This window comes from Carcharhinus amblyrhynchos, chromosome 31 (assembly GCF_965287045.1).
Source record: "Carcharhinus amblyrhynchos chromosome 31, sCarAmb.v2.hapA, whole genome shotgun sequence".
NCBI lineage: Eukaryota > Metazoa > Chordata > Chondrichthyes > Carcharhiniformes > Carcharhinidae > Carcharhinus > Carcharhinus amblyrhynchos.
The window spans coordinates 2,431,643-2,459,426 of NC_137354.1; the positions used below are offsets into that span (position 1 = coordinate 2,431,643).

A 27,784-nucleotide genomic window follows, 5' to 3' on the forward strand; every position below is an offset into this window, starting at 1 on the left:
ATTCGAAGTGTAGAAAAAAGAGAAACATCTGAGATAGGGTGAAGCACAGAAATGATTAAATAACAAGAGAGACGATGGTATGAGGCAAAAAACAAGTGATAATGGAACAATAAAGAGGAGATGTAAATAGCCAAAGCAGTACCATTACTGGCACATGCTGTTCAAGAAAAGTGGGAGCAGTGATTCTGATCTAGGTTGTTCAACTCAACCTTGTGGCCATAAGATTGTAATTTTCCTAATCAAAAGATGAGGCACTGTTCCTCCTGTGTTGAAAATAAACTTATTGAGAAGTGCATGGTGTAAAATGCCATTCAAAGCTTCAATCGCATCCATGGTGATAATTACTCACCCAGTATCCATGAGCAGAGGTCAAAAGACAAATTGTTTAACCTATGGGATCATCGGTGGATCTCACTGATTAGAAGAGCAGTATAAAATATGTCATTAAACTTAAATTGCATTTCTAAATTTTAATTTGCTTCAAAATATCTAATTTGGATATTAAGATCAATCTCGAATCTTGTTCTCACCAAAGGCAGTGGAAGCATCTGTTGCTCTAGGCAAGCTGACAAGATAAATTATCCACTTTGTGAACCAGCAGCACACAAAAACACTGAAGTCTGACCCCGGTCATTTCAGTGACACAGTCTGGTCAAACCTTAGTGTACAGTCTCCTGAGCAGAGAGAGAGGAAAAAAAGAGACCTAGGCCGGAGACAGAGTTCTCAGGCAACTGGAAGTTGAATTTGAGTTCCAGGCCTCATCACCAAAGTCGAGCACATGTAGGAAGAGTAGATTCAAACCACAAAATAAATGAGCTAAGATAAGAGTTGAAATAACCACCATATGTGAAGGATAAAACATACAAAATTGCAAACATATTGTAAAGAATTGTTTTAACAATGGTACATTTATGTTCCATTAATAAATCTACTGCTGACATCAAATCAATGGATGCAAAGTGAAGTTTAAAAAGGCGACTTCTTTTAATGGTCGGGAGAACATTTCAAATAGTAGCAAATTTCACATAACCTTTACTTTCCTGGAAAATATCCAAGCTTTGTTTAATTCACACATTGTAAAAGATTAACATTTTAACATAAATTCCTGGTAAGTTTATGTAATAGAGTGATCAAATCGCAGTTATTAACAAGCAGCAAGATGTTTGACTGAACAACGATCTTTGAGAGAAAACAACTGTTTTGTCCAGATGGTGCTCATTTTCCCTCCCCCACTTCACATATCAATAACAATACAATGGGAATGTCCATTACAGTCCCACTCCAACTGCTCTACTTCTGACAGCACTATTCAATAGCCCAAAACATCAGAATAAAGTTTTACCCAGTTGTTAACTTTCTGGACCTACAAAAAGAAGCAATGCCTCAAAATAAAAAGAAGTGACCTTTCAGAATAGCCTTTTCTGCAAAGAACTCTCTGAACTCTAGTCCCCGCTGTTCTGCTTGTTCTACAATGGACAGAACTTGTATAATTTCAGATGATGGTTTCAACTGAATTAAATACAAGAAACCCTACTGAAGATTTCTGAGTGCAAATGTCTACTGTGGTACTTTACCTACTCCAAAAGTAATATGTTATTTTACAGCCAGTCAAGGTCAACAATTTAAAGCAATTAAACATCGATTAACATACAAATTCCTCTCCTAAATATAATGCTGATCTTTCTCTAAAAAAACCCACAGCTTTTGTAATAAAAGGGTGATTGTTGCTGAGAAAACAGCTATTTAACTGATATCAAGGAAGAGAAAAAAAAAATCAGGTCACATGGGGATTTTGATCAAACATAGCTTAAGAAAAGCAGTTATAATAAAGTCATTATAAAGTAATTTAATCCACACCTCTAAAGGCTTTCATAAAATAAATGGTTTAGATCGTACAGATAGTCTTACAAAATCCAGCAAAGTAGATTAACACCTCATGTACAAAATTCAAATTGCATCAAATATAAGCTTTCAAGTTTAATAAAACTAATTGCATCAAACACACTGGGAATCATCAGGTTTGGTGCATATTTACCCTATTTCCTGGCCACAGAAGAATGAATTAAAGTATTAATGATTCACAAGCATATTACAGAATGAACAATACAGTCCTCACCATGTGCACTGCCCATTTTGATGCAGAAGCAGTTATATAGAATATTAACTTCAATTACAATGGCTCTGCTAGCACATTATGCACACCAGTTATTACAATCAATTCAATCAGCTTTTCACACCTCACTAAAGTGTAATTAAATATTGCAATGCCACCATAACAGAACAAGGTTTTGGCAAAAAGGCATCTACTTGGTACAAACATTCCCCTTGAACTCAATGAGCTAAAACTAAACCTTGCTTGAAGTACTTTTGAGACTTGGGCACAACACTCCTCGTCTATTGAAAGCACTGACCTATTTTTTTTAAAATCAGGCCCCAGGGAGCTTTAATTAGCTGTTAAATGCAGATGTTTTTTAAAAATGTATAATCTTAGTCGCACCACAATATGAATGAAAATCATCTGAAAGCTTAAGCATAAAGGGACAAATAATCAGTTTTATCAATGAATACACTCTGTGCTGTACTGTACTGTATGACATTGTTCACTGTGGTTGGCCACACTATTCTCCAACACCTCTCCACTTCTATTTGCTGGGTGGTTCTACACTTGCTTGATTTCATTTTTATCCATTTAATCAAAACCACTGAATCACCTGCAAAGGCTTTTCTTCCCATGCCTGCATTGTTACCTCTGGTAGCCCTTCCTACTTATCAGCTGCATGCTGCCCTTCAGCAATATCATCTAAAAACAGTACCAGAGTCCCTATCACAAACTCCCTACAACTGTCTTAGGCTGAACCACACTGTTAGCAAATTTAAATATCAAATTTGACCTCAGGCAAGCTTCTGACCATATATTCACACCATCACTAAGACTGACTATTCCCATATCTCTAATGTTGAATAACGCCACCCCTGCGTCAACCTGTTTGATGTTCGGGTCTTTGTTTGCACAAAGTCATTTACCCATCATCCAAAGAGTCAACCACATTGCTGTGGGTCTGGAGTCACATGTAGGCCAGACTAGGTAAAGATGGCAGATTTCTTTCCCTAAGGAAATTAGTGAACCAGATGGGTTTTAACAACAATTGACAATGGTTTCATGGTCATCATTCAATTTCTAGTTCTCGATTTTTTATTGAATTCAAATTTCACCATCTGCCTTGGCGGGACTTGAACTGACATCTCAAAATCTTTGGAATAAAAGACATTATAATCCTGAAGTCAAGTTTTAGAGATGCAATCAGTTTCTGGAACATCCTCCAGCTGTAAACAGTTTCCATGCAGCAATGCTGTAGCAAGTTTGTATTGCCATGTATATGCTACCTCCTTGAAGTTTAATGGTTTTCTGCTGTCTAATGCACACGCACGTACAACATAATGTAACTGTTTTCTACATACCTGGTAACCTCTCCAATGGAATATTTTCTGATCCAAATGTTTGACTATTTTTTAAAATTCTTCCTCAGTTGCAGAAGCTCTATGGAGTTTTATTGTACAATATTCAATTTTCTATTCAGTTCTGAGGAGGAAAAGAGGAAGAATTTCTAGATGATCTGAGAAAATAAATATCTTACCCCAAACAAGTAAATTATTCACTCAGTATGCTAAAGAGCATTATGCAAATATTTAAAATATTTAATAAGCCAATGGCAACTAATTCCAGCACATTTCTTTGGGAACAAAGAATACTGGATCAATATCTTTTTAGCTCGATAGGTAAGCCCCTAACTTCTGTTTGCCCCAGATAGGTATCCTTTATGTGAATGATTTAAAATGGATAATAAATCAATTACATCAATTGCAACTGTATTTAAAATTGAATGAGAGTCACAATGAGATTTCCTAATAGCTCTTTAATTACTCTTTCAAAACATTAAGACTTCATCATTTATGAAAACAATTAGGTGAGTATCATACAAAATACATAGAAATTTATGTCCACCGTTGTTCAAACAAGATACTCCCTTGTAGTACCCCTGAAACACCTATTATAAATCATGTAATATAATATCCACACCAGGTGACAGCAGGTCATTTCTATGCCTCTTACCAAATCTACGTTTGCAGTTTTGCTGTATTTAGTGATTATCATAATGATCCTCCTGTCACCTTGGGGTTCTTCCAGGGCCTTTGCTTCTCCTTTTATATCAAAGTCATCCAACCATCATTTGTCAGCATTCATTCTTTCACTGTCACTTGTGATATAAAATCCCGGATCTCTAAGACCTCGAGCAAACTCCAAGAAATCAAACATCCACAAACCCATGGACAAGCCAAGATTGAAATTCTGATCTCCATTCAAACCTGTATTCTCTTTTTCCCATTTTATTTACAAACATTTCCAATTTATCTATTTTTAAAAAGTCATTCGTGGGTCATGGGCGTCGCTGGCTGGCCAGCATTTATTGCCCATTCCTAGTTGCCCCTTGAGGGGGTGGTGGTGAGCTGCTTTCTTGAAAGGCTGCAGTCCATGTGCTGTGAGTTGACCTACAATGCCGTTAGGGAGGGAATTCCAGGATTTTGACCCAGCAACTACGAAGGAACGGCGATATATTTCCAAGTCAGGATGGTGAGTGGCTGGGAGGGGGACTTGCAGGTAGTGGTGTTTCCATGTATCTGCTGCTCTTATCCTTCTAGATGGGAGTGCTCATGGGTTTGGAAAGTGCTGTCTAAGGACCTTTGGTGAATTGCTGCAGTGCATCTTGTAAAGAGTACATATTGGAGCTACTGAGCATCGGTAGTGGAGGGAGTGGATGTTTGTAGACATGGGGCCAATCAAGTGGACTGCTTTGTCCTGGATGGTGTCAAGCTTCTTGAGTATTGTTGAAGCTGCACCCATCCAGGCAAGTGGCCATAATGCCATTACACTCTTGACTTGTGCCTTGTGGATAGTGGATAGGCTTTGGGGAGTTACTCGCCATTCTATTCCTAGCCTTTGACCTGCTCTTGTAGCCACTGTATTCATGTACATAAGAACATAAGAAATAGGAGCAGGAGTAGGCCAACTAGCCCTTCGAGCCTGCCCCGCCATTCAATAAGATCATGGCTGATCTGTCGTGGCTCAGTTCCACATTCCCGCCCTCTCCCCATAACCCTTAATCCCCTCTCTCATCAAAAACCCATCAACCCGCATCTTAAAAATATTTAGCAAGGCAGCCTCCACCACTTCAACGGGCAGAGAATTCCAGTGGTGAGTCCAGATGAGTTTCTGGTCAACGGTAACCCCAAGAATCTTGACAGTGGGGAATTCAGTGATGGCAACACCATTGAACGTCAAGGAGCAGCAGGTTAGAGTGTCTCTTATTCATGATGGTCATTGCCTGGCATTTGTCACCTGTTAGCTCAAGCCTGGATATCATTCAGATCCTGTTGTACTCGAAAATAATCTGCTTCAATTTTTGAGGAGTCACGAATGGTGCTGAACATTGTGCAAGCATAGGCAAATATCCCCACTACTGACGTTATGACAGAAGGAAGGTCATTGATGAAGCAGCTGAAGATTGTTGGATGTGGGACATTACCCGAAGGGACTTCTGCAGAGATGTCCTGGAGTTGAGATGACTAACCCTCCACAACCATTTTCCTATGTATTGGGTATGACTCCAACCCGTGGAATCAGTTACCCACTGATTCCAGTTTTGCAAGGGATGAAAACCAGCGCTCTTTAAACTTAGCCCTTATTCCTTCTAATCTCTCAACAAACTCTTCCTCCAGAACTGACATCAAGATTTGTCATACTTTTTCAGCTTTTTCATTCTTTCCTAAGATCTCAAAACTATGGAATTCCATACAATTATTTTTCACACCACATTTTTCTCCTGGGTCGCTTCAATGCTTTGGAGATTGACCTTTATTTTGATGAAGCTCCATTTCCATTAGGGTGTTGGCTTGCAAGGTTATCTGGAGTCAAGTGAGAAGAATCCCAGCTCCAACTTTGTTAGGTTCCATTAGCAAGACAGACAAGACAGTTCAATATCAACAGTGCCCTGGAGGTCTACAAAATTCAGGGGTTAGTTTATCAAGTCTGCAACACACCAGTTGACATTTCCAAATTTCCAATGTGTGGCATTTCAAAAGTATTTTGACCCAATGAAACCTTTTACATATCAACCCAACAACAAGGGGGATAATAGTCAATAATTTACTGATTTCACTTAAAGCACTTACTTTGCTCTTGTACCTTTAGAGAGTATCAGCCATGGCATGACAAATTAGGAATTGAGGGGACAAAATCAGGGGAAAAAGCTTAACTGTGACAGAAGGTTTGATGGGGACAACATGACAGGAAAGCACAGCATATTAATTTGTCATATGGACACATGTTAGTGGACTTCCCATGGCACCAGCTGAAGGGAACAAAGCTTTAATTGCTGTTAACTAAACACCGAGGAGTGGAGCTCAAATTCTCAAGTCAGATCCCAATTTTCTCAGTGATTGGTCAGGTTAGTCGTGGTTACAGATTACCCAGTTCCTGTGTCATTGGGGTGTTTTCAATTACTGGGCAACTTTGTGTATTTAAAATGACTGCTTCCGTTGGTTTATATTTTAAAAACCAAGATGTATTTACAATGCATGCTTAAAAGTCAATGATAGGAAATGTGCACCAGGTATTTCATTCTTGAGTACTTTCCTCTCCTTTCATTCCCTCCCAGCACGTAGCTGGGGCAATGAAGCTCGGAAGGTTCTGATTTTTACATGTTTGCCATTACATTTTTTAAAATCTGAGTTGCAAAGCAGACCTTGAACAATTGTTCTTATTTAAATTGTCAACTTAGTCAGGAATTATATGTCTAATCCAAGTCGCTCACATTGTACTTGCATCAAGTTAATTATTTTTCTGAAAACGACATTTTGTCCCATTTGTTTTTTTCTCTTCCGTCCTCCACTGTGCCAGCATTAATTCGTCTTACAGAGTCCAACTTACCTCAAGGGCAAGCGCTGAGGCTAGGAACAAAGAACAATACAGTACAGAAACAGGCCCTCCAGCTCACCAAACCTGCGTCAATAAGCAGTTTCTATCCCTCTGTCAGCATCCCATTCATGTGTTTATCAAGAAACACGTTGAACATTGTTATTGCGCCTGCCTCCACCACCTCCTCTGACAGTGTATCCACCACTGTGTGAAAAATTTTCCCCAGCTGTCTCCTCTAAACTTACCACCTCTCACCTTAAACATGTGCCCTCTTATAGTCGAGCCTTCAACCCTGGGAAAAAGCCTCTGACTTTCCAGCCTATTTTTGCCCCTCATAATTTTTTAGACTTCTATCAGGAACTCCAAAGGCTGACAAAGTTTCTGTGCATGCGCAGGTCTGAAGCAAGCTCCACAGTTCTGGATTTTTATGCCCTTTGGGCTTAGCTAGCCTGTTCATAAAGTAAAAAGGGCACAAGAACTAAGGTCATGTGTTCAGAAATAGAGACCAGATAGGGAATAGAGAGAGTAGACAGGCAGAGGTCCCAAAGGAAAGGTTCCAGACTGAAGAGAGGAAAAGGTCCCAACTCTGTAAAAATAGAGATTCCAATTAGAGAAAGGGATGTGATTAGCAAACTTTCAGTGAAGCTGGCTTAGGAGAGGTCTGGCAATCGACGAGGGTTCAGGAGAAGCCCCTGAAAATCCGAGAAGGCAGTCAAAGCTTAGTGACTCCATGCTGCAGCTCATTGGGATAAAGGTACTCTTTTGAAGCAGTAGCATTCTACTTGGCATGGCCTAAGGTCTGACGTTGGTGCTCAAGTGTATGCTCAGGAATCCAGGGAAACAGAAGCTCAAGAGATGAGATTGAAACCCTGAGAGGTGGGCCATCATTGATGCTGTTCAAGTTGGAGCGATTTGTGGAGAGAATTCCAAATTGAGATTTTCAAAGGTGAAGACTGGAATCCCTCGTGAGAGAGACAGAGTTTCAGTGAGATTGGTTGATTTTCAGCCTTTACTGACATCTGGATGGGCTGTTGAGACATCCATGCACTCTATCCTGGTCACATTTGTCATGTGCTGTGCAGTATGTTCAACCACAGTTTATCTGTTAATTCACATTTATTCCAACATTCAGGGTTCGTGTGAGGCACGAGACAGATATTATAAATTGTTTTGTTTTTCTGATCTTGTATACTTGTATAGTATTTATTTTAGCTTGTGCAAAACTATGTGGCTTTCTTCACTTAGCAAGTGTCTTGAATTGCAAACTTTGTCTACTTCAAGCAAAACATCATCAGTTCCCAACCAGATCTCAACAAATTTGGGGGTCTGGTCTAGGATAATAACACAATGTTAAATAAATTAGTTACATCTCATTCAGGATGAATAGATCTCAATGACCCATAATACATCTTTTAGTGCAGATTGTATATGTACTTTGCAATTTCTGAATGTCTTACTCAACTGAAATATATAAAAAAATCAAAAGTATATATGTGTAATGACATAAATTGACACAATCTTAATTAACTCGACACAGCATATTACCAGTGCTCCTTACTTTCTTCTATCAGTTTGCAGACCACTTTCACTATTCAATTTATAAATTCATGTAAATATGGCCTGTTGGAAAACTCAGTAAACAATAATGAAAACTGAAAATGTACTCAAGTCAACATGCACAGAAAAACTGTGCGTCTTAGCTGGTGAAAAGTGCAAGGATGGATTTTTTAAAAATATATTTGGGGAACATTGTTATTCTGGAAAGAAGGCTGTGTGTATAAATGAAGTAATTAAGGTGGCGAAAGGTTAATAGAGACATTGTTTGAGAGAAGTGAGCAATGAAATGAGTAGAGGTGTTAAATGCAGGCTGCCTCCCAGGGGGGTCCAATCACGGCTCTCTCTCTTTTGTCTTTCACACCCAGGCACGCTGTTTCAGATCTTTTTTCAAACTGCACATATGCAGTTCAGAGCTCCGATCATTCCAGCAGCGCTAAGCCCTGCCCATAGTGCAGATCAGACCGGAGCCGGCAGAAAGCATATGAGCACGCTGGAATGAGAATTCCGGGTTCGGATCCATTTTACAATCAGATCCAGCTCTTAGCCTCCAATTGGTAAAAGCGGGCCCAATGTGTGGGTTCAAAGATTCATTGTAATACTGCAGTAAATTGTTCTTTATTGCAACTGATATTTGAATTTATAGCTTTATGATTGGCAGTGCATTTGTATCACTTTGACATATGAGGCCACATAGCATATATTTGCAATTTGGATTGCCTACTAATAGATTCAAAGCACCTAGTTAACACTGTCAACATAATCTGTAAATACTTGTTTGGCTTAAATTGTGCATAATTAAAAATGTACGAGTCTCACGTAACCCAAAAGGTAAGGGAAGGATAGAACATATTCAAGTCTATATGTTTGATGCAAACTTCTCATACTCACATAAAAACTTAACTACCACCAACTGGAACTAAAACTGAAGCTCTGTCAAAAACCAGGTTCTAATTCCTTATCAAAATATAGCGTTAATGTTACTCACTTGTCATAGTCAACCATTTGTTGTGTGTTTCCTTTGCTGGTCACAAAACAAAGGAAACAGCTTTAACATGGTATTTTCAGTATAATGTCACAAATTGGGTAGCAGAGCTTCAAATTCAACATCTTTCGTAAGCAAGGCTCCAAAAGACAGAGTATGGCATATATTTCAGCAGTTACATCTTAAGCAGTTCAATGTTCTTCTTTCTTAGGGACACACACTCCACTTTACTGACTGCTCTGTTTTTAAAGACATTTTAGCAACATTTTCTTCCTTTAATTGTTTTTCCCTCCTTTTCCATAGTACTAATTAGTATGTTACATAGTTCACTAGGACATACCCCAAGTAGCCATTCTCCATGTCAGACCTATGAAAGTCCATCACACCCCCCACTTCTTGCCTTCAAACAACCACACAACCTTACACAGGCCACTGTCCACAGCAAACTACCCAGCCTTCAGGATAACAGTGGCCACATCACGCAATCCTGCCACAGCAACCTCTGCAAGACGTGCTGGATCATCGACACGGATGCCATCATCTCACGTGAGAACACCATCCACCAGGTGCAAGGTACATACTCTTGCGACTTGGCCAACGTTGCCTACCTGATACGCTGTAGGAAAGGATATCCCGAGGCATGCTACATTAGCGAGACCATGCAGACGCTATGACAACAGGTGAGTGAACACCGCTCGACAATCACCAGGCAAGAGTGTTTTCTTTCTGTCCGAGAACACTTCAGCAGTTACAGCCATTCAGCCTCTGATCTTCGAATAAGTGTTCTATAAGGCAGCCTTCACGACACATGACAACGCAGAATCGCCAAGCAAAAACTGGTAGCCAAGTTTCGCACACATGAAGCCAGCCTCAAACAGGATCTTGGGTTCATGTCACACTATCTGTAACCCCCATAACTAGCCTGGGCTTGTAAAATCTCACTAAACTATCCTGGCTGGAGACAATTCACATCTCTTTAACCTGAGCTTAATGTACTCTCCACTCATTGTCTGTACCTGTAAAGACTTGATTACTTGTAAAGACTCGCATTCCAACCATCATCTAGTAAATTGAGTCTCTGTGTATGTGCCCTGTTTGTGAACACAACACTCACCCGCAGAAGGAGCAACGCTCCAAAAGCTTGTGCTACCAAATAAACCTACTGGGCTTTAACCTGGTGTTGTGAGAGTTTCTACCTGGTTTTTTTCGCCAATGGGGGAAACAAGTGAGACTGATTCTCACCCAAATTTGGCATGGGCACTTACTTCAGATGATTGAATAATAATCAGGAGGGGAATTGATTGGTTGACCCATGATGGACGCGGTGGGCTCGAGGAGGAGTTCTTGGAATGCTGCCAGGATAGTTTCCTTGAACAGTGTGTGTTGGAGCCGATGAGAGAGCGAGCTATCTTGGATCTGGTGTTATGTAATGAGGCGGGTAGAATTAGGGACCTTGCAGTGAAGGATCCTCTTGGGGAGAGTGATCATTGTATGGTGGAGTTTCTGGTGCAGATGGAGGAGGAGAAAGTGGGTTCCCGGACATGCGTCCTTCGTTTGAACAGAGGGGAGTACGGTAGGATGAGAGAAGAATTGGCGAATGTGGACTGGGGGAGCGCGTTGGAAGGTAGGTCTGCTGAGGAGCAGTGGAGGATCTTTAAGGAGATCTTTCTTGGTGCTCAGCAGAAATTTATTCCAATGGTTAAAAAGGACAGTAGGAGGAGAGGTAATAAGCCGTGGATAACGAAGGAGGTGAAGGAAAGTGTTAAATTAAAAGCGGAGGCGTTTAGAGTAGCTACGAGTAGTGGGCGAGAAGAGGATTGGGAGAGGTTTAAATGTCAACAAAGATTGACAAAGAAGTTGATAAAGGGTAGGAGAAACTATGAAGCTGGGCTAGCACTTAATATAAAAAAGGATAGCAAGAGTTTTTATAAATATATAAAAAGGAAGAGGCAGGCTAGGGTGAACGTTGGTCCCTTAGAGGATGAGAGGGGGGACTTAGTGGTAGGGGATGGGGATATGGCTGAGGTCTTGAATAACTTTTTTGTTTCTGTCTTCACGGAGGAGGATGTGAATAATTTGCCAGGTGTTAGAGATGGAAAGGTGGTAGGACTGGAGGGTCTTAATGACATTACTGTTACTAGAGAGGCGGTGCTCGACAGACTGGAGGGACTGATTGTGGACAAGTCCCCAGGACCGGATGGAATGCATCCGAGGGTTCTGAAAGGAATGGCGGAGGTGATAGTGGATGCCTTGGTGGTTATTTTCCAGACGTCGCTGGATTCCGGGGAAGTGCCGGAAGATTGGAAAACGGCTAATGTTACACCGTTGTTTAAGAAGGGTGCCAGGCAAAAGGCAGGGAATTATAGGCCGGTTAGTTTAACGTCTGTTGTAGGTAAAATGTTAGAATCCGTCATCAAGGAGGAAATAGCGAGGCATCTTGAGGGGAATTGCTTGATAGAGCAGACGCAGCAGTTTCATTAAAGGGAAGTCGTGTCTGACAAATTTACTGGAGTTCTATGAGGATGTGTCTAGGGCGGTGGATAGAGGAGAGCCGGTGGATGTGGTCTTTCTTGATTTTCAGAAGGCGTTTGACAAGGTACCTCACAAGAGGTTATTGCAGAAGGTCAGGGGACATGGAGTTGTAGGGTGTTAGCGTGGATAGAGGATTGGTTGTCAAATAGGAGGCAGAGAGCGGGGGTCAATGGGTGCTATTCGGATTGACGGATGGTGACTAGTGGAGTGCCCCAGGGGTCGGTGCTGGGGCCTCAGCTATTTACCATTTATACAGATGATCTGGAGGAGGGAACCGAGTGTATGGTGTCGAAATTTGCTGATGACGCCAAGATTGGTGGAACGGCAAATTGTGCGGAGGGTGTGGAGAGTCTACAGAAGGATCTAGATAGGCTGGGCGAATGGGCCAGGAACTGGCAAATGGAATTTAATGTTGGCAAGTGCAAGGTGGTCCACTTTGGTAGGAATAATGGTAGGAAGGACTATTACTTACGTGGAGAAAAACTGCAGCAGGCGACGGTGCAGAGGGACCTCGGGGTCCTTGTGCATGAGTCCCAGAAACCCAGCTTGCAGGTGCAGCAGGTGGTCAGGAAGGCGAATGGGATGCTGGCCTTCATAGCGAGGGGGATTGAATATAAAAGTAGGGAGGTCTTGCTGCAGCTGTATAGGGCATTGGTGAGGCCGCAGCTGGAGTACAGTGTGCAGTTTTGGGCGCCGTACTTACGCAAGGATATTTTGGCCTTGGAGGGAGTGCAGAGGAGGTTTACTAGGCTGATGCCGGAGTTGAGCTATGAGGAGAGGCTGAATAAACTAGGCTTGTACTCGTTAGAGTTTAGAAGAATGAGGGGAGATCTCATTGAGACGTATAAGATGATGAATGGGATGGATAGGATAGAGGTGGAGAGACTCTTCCCGCTCAGAAAGGACAGTAGGACTAGGGGGCACAGCCTCAAGATAAAGGGGGGGCGGTTTAGAACAGAGTTGAGGAGGAACTTCTTCACTCAAAGGGTGGTGAATCTCTGGAATTCTCTGCCCGTTGAAGTGGTGGAGGCTGCCTCGCTAAATATTTTTAAGACGCGGGTTGATGGGTTTTTGATAAGCGAGGGGATTAAGGGTTATGGGGAGAGGGCGGGAAAGTGGAACTGAGACACGACAGATCAGCCATGATCTTATTGAATGGCGGGGCAGGCTCAAAGGGCTAGATGGCCTACTCCTGCTCCTATTTCTTATGTTCTTACGTTCTTAAATCATGGGTGCTTTTCCAATGCCTGAAAACTACTGCAGTTAAATTTACGCAATCAGCATCTGTATCAAATCCTTCTCATGTGACAGAAAACTGACCTGACTCTCAATGCGGCTCCATTTCCACAACGTCACACAATGTCTTTCATCCAAACACAATAACATGCCCCTGCTTTACCTCCTTGTTCCTCTCGTTATGCACCAACTTTACCAACATGCTGCATCGCCAACACTTCCAAATCACACCATCTGCCATTCTCTATTCCCGCTGCACAAAATACCTGCAACCTGCCTTCTACTTAAATTCAAGCTATACCAGCTTCTCTATTGCCTTCCTCTACATCCTGCCCTTTAACAAAATAAGATAAAATAAATCACATAGATGGTAAATCAAGGTCACTGAATTACAGTCCAAATGTATTGCGTACTGTGAATAAAGAGGGTATTATTTTTAATATTTTTGTGGTTTAGTGTGTTATTTTGTGAAGCTGGCTTGTGGCTGTGTTGCACGTGCCTGCAAGACTGATTTGATTTGTCATCACATGTATTGGGATACAGTGTTTCTTGCACGCTATACAGACAAAAAATACCATATATAGAGAACATAGAGGACAAGTAAAGGAGAGGGTGCAGAATATACTGTTGCAGTTACAGATAGGGTGAAGGGAACGATCAGTTTAATATATAATAAGTCCATTCAAAATCTGATGGTAGCAAGAAGCTGTTCTTGAGTCGATTAGGTATATGTTCTCAGACTTTTGTATATTTTCCTGACAGAAGGTGGAAGAGAAAATGTCTGGGGTGCATGGGGTCCTTGATTATGCTGGCTGCTTTTCCAAGGCAGCGGGAAGTGTAGACAGAGTCAATGGATGGGTTTGCCTGACAGACTTTACACTGTATCCTAATACATGAGACAATAATAAATCAGATCAAATTAATTTCACACACACAAGCTTTTGTAGATTTTAAACATTAATTAAAACATTTATGAACAAAACCTTAAACACAAGATTACTGGGCTACGTTCACAACCCCTTGTAGTTTCTTGTGGTCTTGGTCAGAGCAGGAGTCATACCAAGCTGTGATACATTTGGAGAAGATGCTTGCTATGCTGCATCCGTATAAGTTGCTGAAAGTCGTAGTGGACATGCCAAATCTTTTTAGCCTCCTGAGAAAGTAGGGATGTTTGTTATTAATTTAGTTAAGCTAGTGATTGGGTATTTGCAGGATGGGGCTATCAAAGGGGTCCAGATGTAAAAGGTATGCACTTGAAGAAAAAATGACCAAGCTGAATTTTTATAAAATAATAAGACATGGTGGAAATTTGCATTAGGTGATAAAGAAGGTGTTATGTGCAACTCTTCAATTTCAAAGAGAAGTTAAAAAGGGTTTACCTCCAACTTGGTAAAGGTCATAAACAAATAAGGCAAAGTTATTCAATTTTATTTTCCCCGAGGTATGGCAATAGGGAAAACATGAAATATTTTTATACACTGGAAAAGGTAAATTTCCAAAGTAGATGAGGACAATGGGAAAAGAGAAAAACATATTCAAAGAGAAATTGGGAGCTGAGATGGCAATGGCCATGTCAGATCTCCTGGAGCATGCTCTGTGTTGGAAGAGAACTGTGAGGAAGCAAAGGGAGGCAGTTTCAACCAACCCAGAAAGTGGCTGTTTTTCAGAATGTGGAGATGCTGACATTGGACTGGGGTAAACACAGTCAGAAGTCTCACAACACCAGGTTAAAGTCCAACAGGTTTGTTTGATAGTAAACCCACAAGCTTTTGGGGTTTGCCGCACAGAACTCTCCACTCACCTGACAAAGGGGCAAACCCCAAAAGCTTGTGGGTTTACTATCAAATAAACCTGTTGGACTTCAACCTGGTGTTGAGAGACTTACTGTTTTTCAGAACGCAGGGTTTTAAGTTTCTTGAATTTCCTTAGAGTGGGGAGAAAGAAAGAAATGCCCTGGCACAATCCTCTCACATAGCAAGTGTGGGCTGGCCTCAGAGCAATGCTACTGGAAATTTATATATATTAAATATCTAAGGAATAGTTGCATAAAGGAATGATTATGTGCAAGCCTAACCAATTAGGAAATATTTCAGGGGAATGTTTTGTAAGAATAATTTTAATCATTAAATGAATAATAAATGTAATCTTGCATTTAAGATTTTGTTCATAAATGTTTTAAATAATATTTAAAATTTCAAAAAATGTTGCTAGAATTTGTGGCTAATGCCTTCAGTGCACATATCTTGTACAGTAGGGAGACAGAAGAGAAGGTTAAGGATAGCACAGAAGTTAAACAGAGCACATTAAATGGTAAAGACAATGTCAGTAATCCTAGTACCAGACAGATCAGGCAAAAGCAAGACAGAGAACAAGGGAAGTCCAGATTGAACTGCATTTATTTCACTGCAAGAGGCCTGATCGGCAAGGCAGATGAACTCAGGGCATGGGTGGGTACACGGGACTGGAACATTATAGCAATTACTGAAACATGGCTAAGGGAAGGACAGGGACTGGCAGCTCAATGTTCCACAGCACAGATGCTATTGGAAAGATAGAACTGGAGGTAAGAGATGACGGGAAGTTGCATTTTTGATTAGGGAAAACATCACGGCAGTACTGAGAGGGGATATATCCAAGGGTTCGCCCACTGAGTCTACATGGGTTGAACTGAGAAATAAGGGGGAAATCACTTTGATAGGGTTGTACAATAGGCCCCCAAAAATCGGTGGGAAATTGAGAGCAAATATACAAGCAGATTACAGATCCAATAAGAAAAATAAGAGTGGTAATAATAGGGGATTTTAACTTTCCCAACATTGACTGGGGCAGCTATAGTATTAGAGGCTTGATGGAGAGAAATTTGTTGAGTATATTCAGGAGAAATTTCTCATTCAGTATGTGGATGGCCCGAATAGAGGGGGGCGGGGGGAACAAAAGTTGACCTCCTCTTGGGAAATAAGGGTAGATGACAGAAGTGTAGGTGAGGGATCACTTTGGGACCAATAACATAATTCCATTAGTTTTAAGACAGCTATGGAAAATGATAGGTCTGGCCCGAAAGTTGAAATTCTAAATTGGGGCAAGGCCAATTTGAATGGTATCAGGCAAGAACTTTCAACAGTTAATTGGGGGAGTCTATGGGAAGGCAAAGGGAGGCTTTCAAAAGTGTATTAATCAAAGTTCAGGGTAAGCACATTCCTTTTAGATTGAAGGGCAAGGCTGGTAGAAGTCAGGAACTGTGGATGACTCAGGATATTGAGGCCCTGGTCAAGAAGAAGAAGGAGGGATATGACATGCATTGGCAGGTGGAATCAAGTGGATCCCTTGAAAAGTATAGAGAGTGTAAGAGTAGAAATCAGAAGGGCAAAAAGGGGACACAAGTTTGTTTTGGCAGATAAGGCAAAGGAGATTCCAAAGACTTTCTATAAATACATAAAAGGCAAAAGAGTAACTGGGCAGAGAGTAGAATGTCTTAAGGATCAACAAGGTCATTATGTGTGGATCCACAAGAGATGGGTGAGATCTTAAATGAATATTTCTCATCTATATTCACTGTTCAGAAAAGCATGGACGTGAGGGAACTTCGGGAAATAAATAGGGAGGAGTGTGCACATAACAGAGATGGTGCTGCTGGAAGTCTTAAAGCGCATCAAGACAGATAAATCCCCAGGACCTGATCAAGTGTATCCCAGGACACTGTGGTAGGCTAGGGAGGAAACTGCAGCTCCCCTAACAGAGATATTTGAATTATCGATAGTCACAGGTGAGGTGCCTGAAGATTGGAGGGTGGCAAATGCTGTGCCTTTGTTTAAGAAGGGCTGCAGGGAAAAACCTGGGAACTACAGGCTGGTGAGCGTCACATCTGTAGTGGGTAAGTTGTTAGAGGGTATTCTGAGAGACAGGATCAACAGGCATTTAGAGACGCAAGGACTGAATAGGGACAGTCAGCACGGCTTTGTGAGTGGAAAATCATGTCTCACAAATTTAATTGAGTTTTTTGAAGGGGTAACTAAGAAAGTAGATGAGGGCAGTGCAATTGATGTTGTCTATCTGGGCTTTAGCAAGGCCTTTGACAAGGTACCACATGGTAGGTTGTTGTATAAGGTTAAATCTCACAGCCAAGTGCTTTCAAAATTGGCTTGATGACAGAAAACAGAGGGTGGTTATACAGGATTATTTTTCCAAACTGGAGGCCTGAGACCGGCGGTGTGCCTCCGGGATCGGTGCTGGGTCCACTGGTATTTGTCATTTATATTCATGGTTTTGATGATAATTTAATAGGCATGGTTAGTAAGTTTGCAGATGACATCAAGGTTGGTGGCATAGTGGACAGTGAAGGCGGCTATCTAGGATTGCAACGGAATCTTGATCAATTGGGCCAGTGGGCTGACGAATGGCAAGTGGAATTTAATCCAGATAAATGCGAAGTGATGCATTTTGGTAGAACTCATGTAGGGGGGAGCTATACAATAAATGGCAGAACCACCAAGAGTATAGATGCACAGAGGGACCTGGGTATGCAGGTCCACAGATCCTTGAAGCTGGCAATGCAGGTGGAGAAGGTGGTGAAGAAGGCATATGGCATGCTTGCCTTTATAGGATGGGGCATAGAGTATAAAAGTTGGCGTATGATGTTGCAGCTATATAGAATGTTGGTTTGGCCACATTTGGAATTCTGCATCTAGCTCTGGTCACCACACTACCAGAAAGACATGGAGGCTTTGGAGAGAGTAGAGAAAAGGTTTACCAGGATGTTGCCTGATATGGAGGGTCTTAGCTATGAGGAGAGATCGGGGTAAACTGGGGTTGTTCTCCCTGGAAAGACGGAGGATGAGAGGCGACCTAATAGAGGTGTATAAAATTATGAAGGGCATGGATAGGGTGAACAGTAGGAAACTTTATCCCAGGTTGGAGGTGATGAGCTCAAGGTGAGGAGGGCAAGGTTTAACACAGATGTCAGAGGGATGTCTTTTACACAGAGGGTGGTGGGGGCCTGAAATGCACTGCCAAGCAAGGTGGTAGAGGCGGACATGCTGGGATTGTTTAAGACTTATCTGGATAGTCACATGAACAGACTGGGAATGGAGGGATACAAACGAATAATCTAGTTGGAAGCATGAGCGGCGCAGGCTTGGAGGGCCGAAGGGCCTGTTTCCTGCGCTGTATTCTTCTTTGTTCTTTGTAATACAAGAAAAGCTGCAGTATTTTAGAGGAGATAATACTTATAGCATTGTAAAAAAAAATGCATTTTTTCAGAAGGTTTAGCTGTCAGTAAAGAAACTCTACTAAGGTGATCACTCCAAAATTGCTGATAATACTCCAGGTGTTGTCTAACTAGGGCTTTACATCACTGCAGCACAAACCTTGTATTCCAGTCTTCCAGATAAAAAGGGCAAAATTTCAAGAGTATCTTGGATGATCTTCAGTACCTGATTTTAATGATCGATGTACATGGTGCCCAAGTCTCTTTGGACTTCAACAATTTCTAACTTTCTATCAATTAAAAAGTACCCTATTCTATTCTTTTGTTTTGGTTCAAAGTGGACGATCTCATTTGTCAAGATTGAAATCCAATTGCCACAGTTTTATCCATTCACTTGATCTATTAATACCTCTTTGTAATTTTATATTCCCAACCATACTGCTTATCTCTTTGTGCCACTGATAAATTTGGATACATAGCTTTCTATCCCATCATTCAAGTTACAACTGCACTGTCTCTCGTCAGTGCCTTGATCAGACACCTTCTGGAAGTCTCTGAGTAAATCCATAGACTCTCTAGTATCTACTACTTTTATCATCTCTTCAGAGAAAACACTTCAATCAGATTCGTCAGGCATGATCTGAACTTTACAAATTCATGCTTTCTCTGACCAGCTGAAAATTTCCAAGATATACAGTCCCAATCCTCAATTACAGACTCTTGTAATTTTCTGGCAACAGAAGATTCTCCTGTTTTCCTCTCTCACCTTTCCTAAATAACAATGTGACAGATAACATTTTTCAATCTATAGGAAGGGTTCGTGAACTGAGAGAACTTTGGAAGACTCTGGTTCTTAAGAGTAATTCCCAACAACCACTGTCACCTCATTAAATGCCCTTTTTAAAAGCTAGCCCACACATCGTCATCATCTTCCTCAACTTCCATTCCCCATTGACAGCTTTTTAAAAAGCTATATAAACATGACAGTTTCAGCAGGGAGTGATTATGACATCAAATAGGATGGAACATTCGCTAGAACAAATTGTCATAGTTAACTATTTGAAGAATCTGAATAAACTCCACCCTTGAAACCAATTCATTACAAATAATGATGAAGTCATGAAAGTGATTTGATTCACCTATTACATCAACATTAGGCAATTTCTTCATTCCCCAAGACATTGTGCCACTCTACCGCGGCTACATTCACAACCAAGTGTCCCTGGAGTGGGAGCATGCTATGTCCGTGGTTGATGCCTTCCGCACCCGTTGGGCACCACAAGGGCTGGGGTGCATTATCAACCTTAATAATCACATTTTAATTTGATGATTTCAAGTTTCCCTTGTATTTTGATTTTGTTCGGGCTGTTCTCCCTCTTTTTGGGGAGCTGCCCATTCTACTTTGTCCTGATTTAACTTGAGTTTATTTGGTTTGACCTTAAAAGAGACCAAGACATTTTTCGCAAAACCAAGGTGCTCATGCAGCAAATTATGTTAAACACCTTTGTGAGCATTTTTTGCAGGATATGTCACACCCAAACATTAATGACTGCATTTAAATGTACAGAACAGTACTGGCATATTCTATAACTGATTTAATCAATGTTCTGTACAGTTTTTAAACTGGCTCTAAAGAATTTCCAATATTTAACTTGGTTTCTGTCAGGTTTTCCAAATGTCAATACATGATACAGATTTACAGTGAAATTGGAAACCGCCAGCTGCAGACAGCACCTAATGGGTTCTAGATTCAGAATTATTTCTATCAGAATTATCTGAAATCACCAGTCAATCCTGTGTAGATGTTGGCACATGCCTAAGAAAGCCAAGATGTCAGGGAGGGACCTTTTCTTGAAGAAGATATTTTTTAATTGAAAGCTAGCTATCATCAGTAGTAACCAAATGTGCCCACAAGGCAGAAACAGGTAGAGTCAGATGTTCTGAAAGTTGCGTAGCAGAAATGATTTCTACCGGAAGCAAGATTGCCCGTTGAAGTGGTGGAGGCTACCTCGCTAAATATATTTAAGACACGGATAGATAGGTTTTTGGTAGGCAAGGGGATTAAGGGTTATGGGGAGAAAGCGGGAAAGTGGAACTGAGCCACTTCAGATCAGCCATGATCTTATTGAATGGCGGGGCAGGCTCGAAGGGCTAGATGGCCTACTCCTGCTCCTATTTCTTGTTCTTACGTTCTTATAAGATAATTACTTCAGAATAGATTCATACTTTGTCCAAACAAAATGTGTAACCATTAAGCCCCAACAACAAGGCAGGAAGAATGCCTCCCAGTTTACATTTCATTAACAATTTTGCTTCTCAGCATTACATAATGTTTGTTTAATGATAAACCAAACCACAATACTATCTGACATTAGGTAATAGTAAGTTAGAATCATATTGTAGCATATAGCATTTGTGTTTAACACAATGATTCTACAATTGTCATTGTTCCATTTTCACAATAGAAGAATTCATTGTAGTGCAGATAACTTATTCTTGTAGCTATTAGGAAAATAGATAAGCCAGTTACACAGACAGCTGTTCGTAGGGAAATAAATAATTACATTTTTGAGAAACATTGGCTTCAGTTGGCAGTTGCCAATAACGTTACACAAATCTCTCTGTTTTTAAAGTGAAGTGCCATGGAATAGAAACCTACAAGTTGCATTGCTATCCTGCAAATAATTCTTCATTTAAGGCTGAGATAGATTTTAGATCAGTAAGGGAATCAAGGGTTACCAGGAAAGGGCTGGAAAGTGGAGGAATGTCAGCAGATCAGCCATGTTCCTATGGAATGGCAGAGAAGGCTTGAGGAGCCAAATAGCCTACTCCTGTTCCTATTTCTCATGGCCTCATTGAGGGGAGGAGACACAAGTTAGAGACCAATCTCTTCGCACAGCTCTACAACAACTTGCATACAAACTGAATTCATGGACAGATTGGATGATTCAGAGGCAGCAGTATCTCCAAGTTGTTAGTTTCTGCTGGAGCCATAACAGGAACATAGGAATTAGGAGCAGATATAGCCAATCAGCCCCTCGAGCTTGTACTGCCATTCAGTAAGATCATGGCTCATCTGTTTATAACTTCAATCCCATATTCCTGCCTACCCTGATAATCTTTCACCCCATTGTTAATTAAGGATCTATCTAACTCTGCCTTAAAAATATAATCAACAACTCTGCTTCCACTGTCTTTTAAGGAAAGGAATTTCAGAGACCTGACTTTGAAAGAAAACATTTCTCTGCATCTCAGTCTTAAATGAGTGAACCCTTATAAATAGTGACCCCTAGTTCTAGATTCCCCACAAGAGGAAACATCTTCTCCACATCCATTCCTTCACTATCCCTCAGGATCCCATAAGTTTCGATCAAGCTGCCTCTCTTCTCTAAACTAAATTAGATACAAACCTAACCCCTTCACAAATTTTAAAAGAGGAAAGCATTTCATACATTGCAGCGAAGTTATTTTAGTTAAACATATTTAATTCCCAAGTATCTGCAGTGATCAGTAGTTGCACACATGCTATTTAGAATTGAGTGGGTACAAGCTGCCCTTCTGGACTTGTGTATATGGCTAAAGTGGTACAGAGGGAACATGCTGAATTGTTGGAATTGTTACACAGAGGTTCAATCTTCTTGCTCAGATGGATACAGTACTCGAAGAGTAGAGCATTATTCCATTGTTTTTTTGTGGGGCCTTGCCATGTGCAGATTAACTGTTAGTGACTACAGAAAAATAGAAAGTATTTATATAGCACCTTTCACAACCAATGAAGTGCTTTTTAAGTGTTATTCCTGTTCTAATATGGGAACAGGAAGCAGAAATTGCATACAGCAAGGTCCCATGAACAAAGCTAATCACTGAGATTAATTTTCTGATGTTCTGAAGACATAAAACAAACAATTAGGACAGAAGTCAAGTTTTTCCTTTCTCCTGTATTTATGGGATTGTTATTCAAATTTAGAAATCAAAAACCTTGGAAAGAAATGCCATCAAGTGTGATGATGAATTATTTCCAGCTCTCAGTTCTGTTTTTTAATAATTTGTCTGAAAAAGCAAGCATCCACAGGTTTCAAATCATGAACACTTATGTGGAATTCAATTACATCTAATTAGATACAAACTGTACTGTTTTTTCTTTAATATATAGCCAAGTCCCAGGGCATTCCACAGTTTGAAAAAATGCTGTACCCATTCTCTATTTTGATTATAATATATATTTTTAAAGCTATTGCCATCTGTTGCATTTTCCTACATTTAATTTTCAGTCATCTCGTTGTTTACTTTTGCCTCAATGAAATACCTTGGGATATCTTAAAACTTTGCAGATGCTCTCCAAATTGATTAATTTTGTCATTTCAGTTTAAATCCTAGGTGGAGCATCTTGCAGCACAAATTAACACTTTGGAAGTGAAAATATTAGCAGCACCTCCTCTCAAATTAGCACAAATATATTAACATATAGCATTAATAAAAGGAATTGCATCACTCCTTGCTGCTGGGCTTCATTAGCCAACAACACTTTCAGTCTGCAAAGGAATACATGGATCCATTATCATCCCTCCTTATATCAAATGATGGTACAAAATTAATACTGTTTGAAGTTACAATAATGTACCAACTGAATACCAGCAAACAAAGATTCACAAATTGTGTTGTTTGAATGAGGCTGGTAAACATTCATCAATGTTGCTTGTTGAACATGTTGTTTGAATGCACAAACTCACAAAACCCTCATGCCATCACATTTAATGCTTTTCGTGGAGTGAAGGACATGGAAATCAAGGCTGTCTAACCTAAGTTTTAAAGGTAATGTTTTAAATCTTCTAATCCAAATGATTCAAAACAATTTCAAGGCACCATGATTTTGCTGCAATTTATCCAGGGTTAGATGAAAGCAGTACATTGACAAAACGTCACAGCACAAGAAAAATAACAAGTGCAGATGTAAAGTTCAAAAGAACATAACATTCATGTACCAAAAAACAACTGTAAACTGTAAAGCATCATTTAAAAATGACAATTAATTGCTTTATACTACCTTATGCAATAATTGACACGATTACTATTTGCAAACTACAACACCATCTGCTTTGAAGAAAACTGTGGGCAAACTCTGATAAATTAAATACAGTGCTGACAAAATTAGTAAATACTGTCCCAGATGCACAGTAACATACGTTACCAGATTAAGAATGAAAGATGCATCTCAAATCTGAGTATTCATACAATTGTATTCACTGTGGTAGTTTTTGATGTGGAGATGCCAGCATTGAATTGGGATGGGTACAGTAAGAAATCTCACAACACCAGGTTTTGAGAGAGATGGTTTACAAACAGAATTTCAAAGAAATTCAGCCACAAAGAGACTCCCAAGGACTAGAAGCATGCATTCCTACAACTTGCTGAGATGAAGTAGAAGCAATAGGAGAGATGTCTTAGGTGAAGCCATTACAGAGAGATTGGCCTTTTCCGCGCTGTATACTCACATGAAATGTGATGGTAATTTGTATTTCTATATTGCCTTTAACAAGAGCATTACAAAGCAAAATTTAGCAGATAGCTAAAAGATTGGTCAAAGAGGTGGACTTTAAGGGGCACCTTGAAAGGTGGAATGAGAAAGAGGGGCTTTGGTTCCAAACAGCCACTGATAATAGAGGAATTAAAATTGAGAATGCTTAGGAGGACTGTAAGTTAGCAAATATAGGATGATGAGTGAATGCGATTTTGTGCGAGTAAAGACAGGATTGCAGAGTTTTGGTTGTTGAAAGGTAGAACATGGGAGGCTGCCAGTAGTGTATTAAAATAGTTGAGTTTAAAGGTAACAGAGCATAGCTGAGAATTTTGACATCAGAGGTACTCAGACCAAGATGAGCAATGTTATGGACTGGAAATGGGCAGTCTTAATGATAGTGAATGTGTGATCAAAAGCTCATCTCAAGGTCAAATAAGACACCATGGTTTTGAACAGATAGTTGCTAGAAAATGAGATAGAATCAGAGGCTCAGGAATGGAGTTTGTGATGGGTACCGAAGGCAATGGCATCAATCCTCCCAATATTTACTCGGAGGAAATATTTGTTCATCCAATGCACCGTGGCACACATGCACGAAACAGTATACTTCAACTAGCTGTTACCTTCCACACGCTTCAGATGTTACCAATGTTACTATGCTCACTGCACCTACCAAAAGGCCAAATGCCGACATAAAAGATGCATATTCTTTTTGTCAAAGTAGTCAAAAATAAAAAAGCTGCTCTCGAGTTCCACTAGAATTAAGTTACTGAACTTCACTCTTGTAACCAAAGATGTTGGATTTATTTGATTTACCACAATTTTCTATTTCCTAGACAGAAACCAAACAAAAGGCTCAAATTTATCTAAAATATTGTTATTTCTGACTGCTTTATAATAAAATCCATTTTTTTTGGAGTAGTTCAGCAGAAACTTTAATTCTCTTATAGATCGCAGAAGAGACTAGGGCTAGCAAACTGAAAATGCTCCAAGGTTGCTATTGCAATCGTCACTAGAATGTATGTAACACCTGCTGGCTGCTTACCATATCAATTCGATAAGATGATCAAATTATCCTAAGAGATGTGAGTAGGCCATTCAGCCCATCGAACCTGCTCCACCATCAATAAGATCGCGGCTGATCTGATTGTGGCCTTAACTCCACCCTCCTGCCTGTCACCAGGACTTTCAACTTCCTTTTAGATCAAAATTCTGAATATATTCAAAGCTGAGTTAGGCAATGACACAGCATCCTTGGCCCTCTTAAAGAGTGCTGTCTATGGGGAAAATGCTTCTCCTCATTGTAGATAACACAATTTCTCTATGTAAGAAGGGCAGAAGAGACAATCCAGGAAATTACAGGCCTGTGAGCCTTACATCAATGGTGTGGAAATTATTGGAGACAGGATGTATGCACACCTGGAAGAGAATAGGCTTATTAGTGATAGGCGTCATGGATTTGTGAAGTGGAGATTGTGTCTTACAGACCTGATTGAGTTCTTTGAGGAAGTGACAAGAAAAATTTTCCAGGGCAGGGCAGTAGATGTTGTTTACATGGACTTCAGTAAAGCCTTCGATAAGGTTCCTCATGGCAGGCTGATACAGAAGGTGAAGTCATATGGGATCCAAGTTGAGCTGGTAAAATGGATACAAAACTGGCTTGGGCATAGAAAGCAGAGAGTAGCAGTGGAAGGGTACTTTTCTAACTGGAGGTCTGTGACAAGTGGTGTTCCACAAGGATCAGTGCTGGGGCCTGGGGGAAAATGTTAGTGGTCCGATTCGTAATTTTGCAGATGATACAAAAATTGGGGGAGTAGCAGATAGTGAGGAGGATCGTCAGAGGATACAGCAGGATATCAATCTGCTGGAAACCTGGGCTCAAAGATGGCAGATGAAATTCAACCTGGACAAACGTGAGGTGATGCAACTCAGGTAGATAAGGTGGTTAAGAAAGCATATGGCATGCTGGCCTTCATTGGTCAGGGCACTGAGTATTGAAATTGGAAAATCATGTTGCAGCTGTATAAGACTTCTGTTAGGTCATTTGGAGTATTGTGTACAATGCTGGTCGCCACACTACCGGAAGGATGTTGATGCATTGGAAAGGGTGCAGAAGAGATTTACCAGGATGTTACCTGGTTTGGAGGATAATGGACTATGAAGAAAGGTTGAACAAACTTGAATTGTTTTCACTGGAGTGTTAGAGGATGGGAGGAGACCTGATAGAGGTTTACAAGATTATGACAGGCTTGGATAGTCTGAGTCTTTTTCAGGGGTCGAAAGGTCAATTATTCAGGCGCACAGGTTCAGAGCGCGAGGAGGCAAGTTTAAAAGAGATGCAAGGGGCAAGTTTTTCCACACAGAGAGTGGTGAATGCCAGGTACACACTGACGGAGGAGGTGGTGGAAGCAGATTTTATAGCAACGTTCAAGAGGCATCTGGGTAGATGCATGAAGAGGCTGGAAATAGAGATATGTGGACCAAGTAGAGGCAAGAAAATATTAGATGAGAGAGGCATCTGGCACAGACTTGGTGGGCTGAAGGGCCTGTTCCTGTGCTGTACTGCTCTTTACTCATCTCCATTATAAATGGAAGATCCCTTTCTATAAACTGTGTCTCCTTGTTCTATATCCCTCCACAAAAGGAAACATAATCTCAGCACCAATCCTGTCAAACCCCCTCAGAATCTTGTAAGTTTCAATAAAATAACCTATCATTCTTTCAAACTCCAGTGAAACTAAGATCGACTTGCCACAAGGCAATCCCTTCATTCAAGGAATCAATCTCAAAAACCTTCTCTGATCTGCTTCCAGTGCAAGCATATCCCACCTTAATAATCACACAAGATAGGTGACTTGTTATGTGAGCAAACCGTAAACCGGAATCAAAATCCCATCACTCATTAGCTGGTACACAAAGCTCATTTTTCACACGTTTTCAGAATTACTTAGGTGCAAACAAAAAATGTTTACATTTTATTCTATCCTTTGCAAGAGCTAACTTGAATGGGTACACAAAATTAGTTTGGATCCAGCAAATAGAAAACAAGCCATAAGTTATAAAATCAAATGGTAATAAGTAATATTCTTGTAAAGAAAGACATGCAATTGTACAGCAGCACATCATCATAATATCAAAATGCCATGAGTCTCTTTTGGAATGCAGCATCTGTTACAAACATGACAGTCATTCCATGCAAGCAATGTCCCAGAAAAATATGAAATGATTAGAGAGAAGTATTACTCATGATATTCAAAACTTATTTGCTTGGCATCTTTAACATCCACCTGAACAATCATAGAAACTCCACAGTGCAGAAGGAGGCCACTGGGATCCCACCCAGAACCTAAACTGTAACCCCTTCTGACCGTAAGGGGCCTTAACCCACACATCTTTAGAGTGTGGGCAGAAACAAGGGCACACAGAGGAAACCCACACAGATACTGGGAAAAGGTGCAAACTTCACACAGACAGTCACCTGAGGCCAGAGTTGACCCCAAATCCCCGGTGTTGTGGCATAGCAATGCTAAACACTGCATCACCATGCCACTCTTCTCAACAATCATAACAATCAACAGACAATAAGTTAACATTTCATCCAAAGGATGACTTCTACAGTGATGCAGCAGTGAGCTGGAATACTGAACTAGATTAAGTCATCAGAACCGAGCAGGAGGATTAAATTTGCAGCTTTCTGACCCAAATGTAAAATTGCTAATGTCAAATTGGCACACCAAGCACAGTTCAAACTATCCTGAAAAGTCTAAGTGAGCTTGTTAATCT

The 27,784-nt window shown here is 40.5% G+C and overlaps 1 protein-coding gene across 3 annotated transcripts in view; it reads right to left on the reverse strand.

The window, feature by feature from the left end:
• Window positions 1–27,784, reverse strand: part of ccser2a (coiled-coil serine-rich protein 2a) — a 670,411-nt gene that overhangs the window by 620,766 nt on the left and 21,861 nt on the right. For 2 of the 3 annotated variants that reach the window (XM_080215928.1, XM_080215930.1), the window contains exon 2: window positions 3,460–3,580. The exons of the other annotated variant lie outside the window; for it this stretch is intronic. The gene's annotated coding sequence lies outside the window, so the exon portion shown is untranslated. The remainder of the gene's footprint in view (window positions 1–3,459; window positions 3,581–27,784) is intronic. 3 annotated transcript variants of the gene reach the window in all.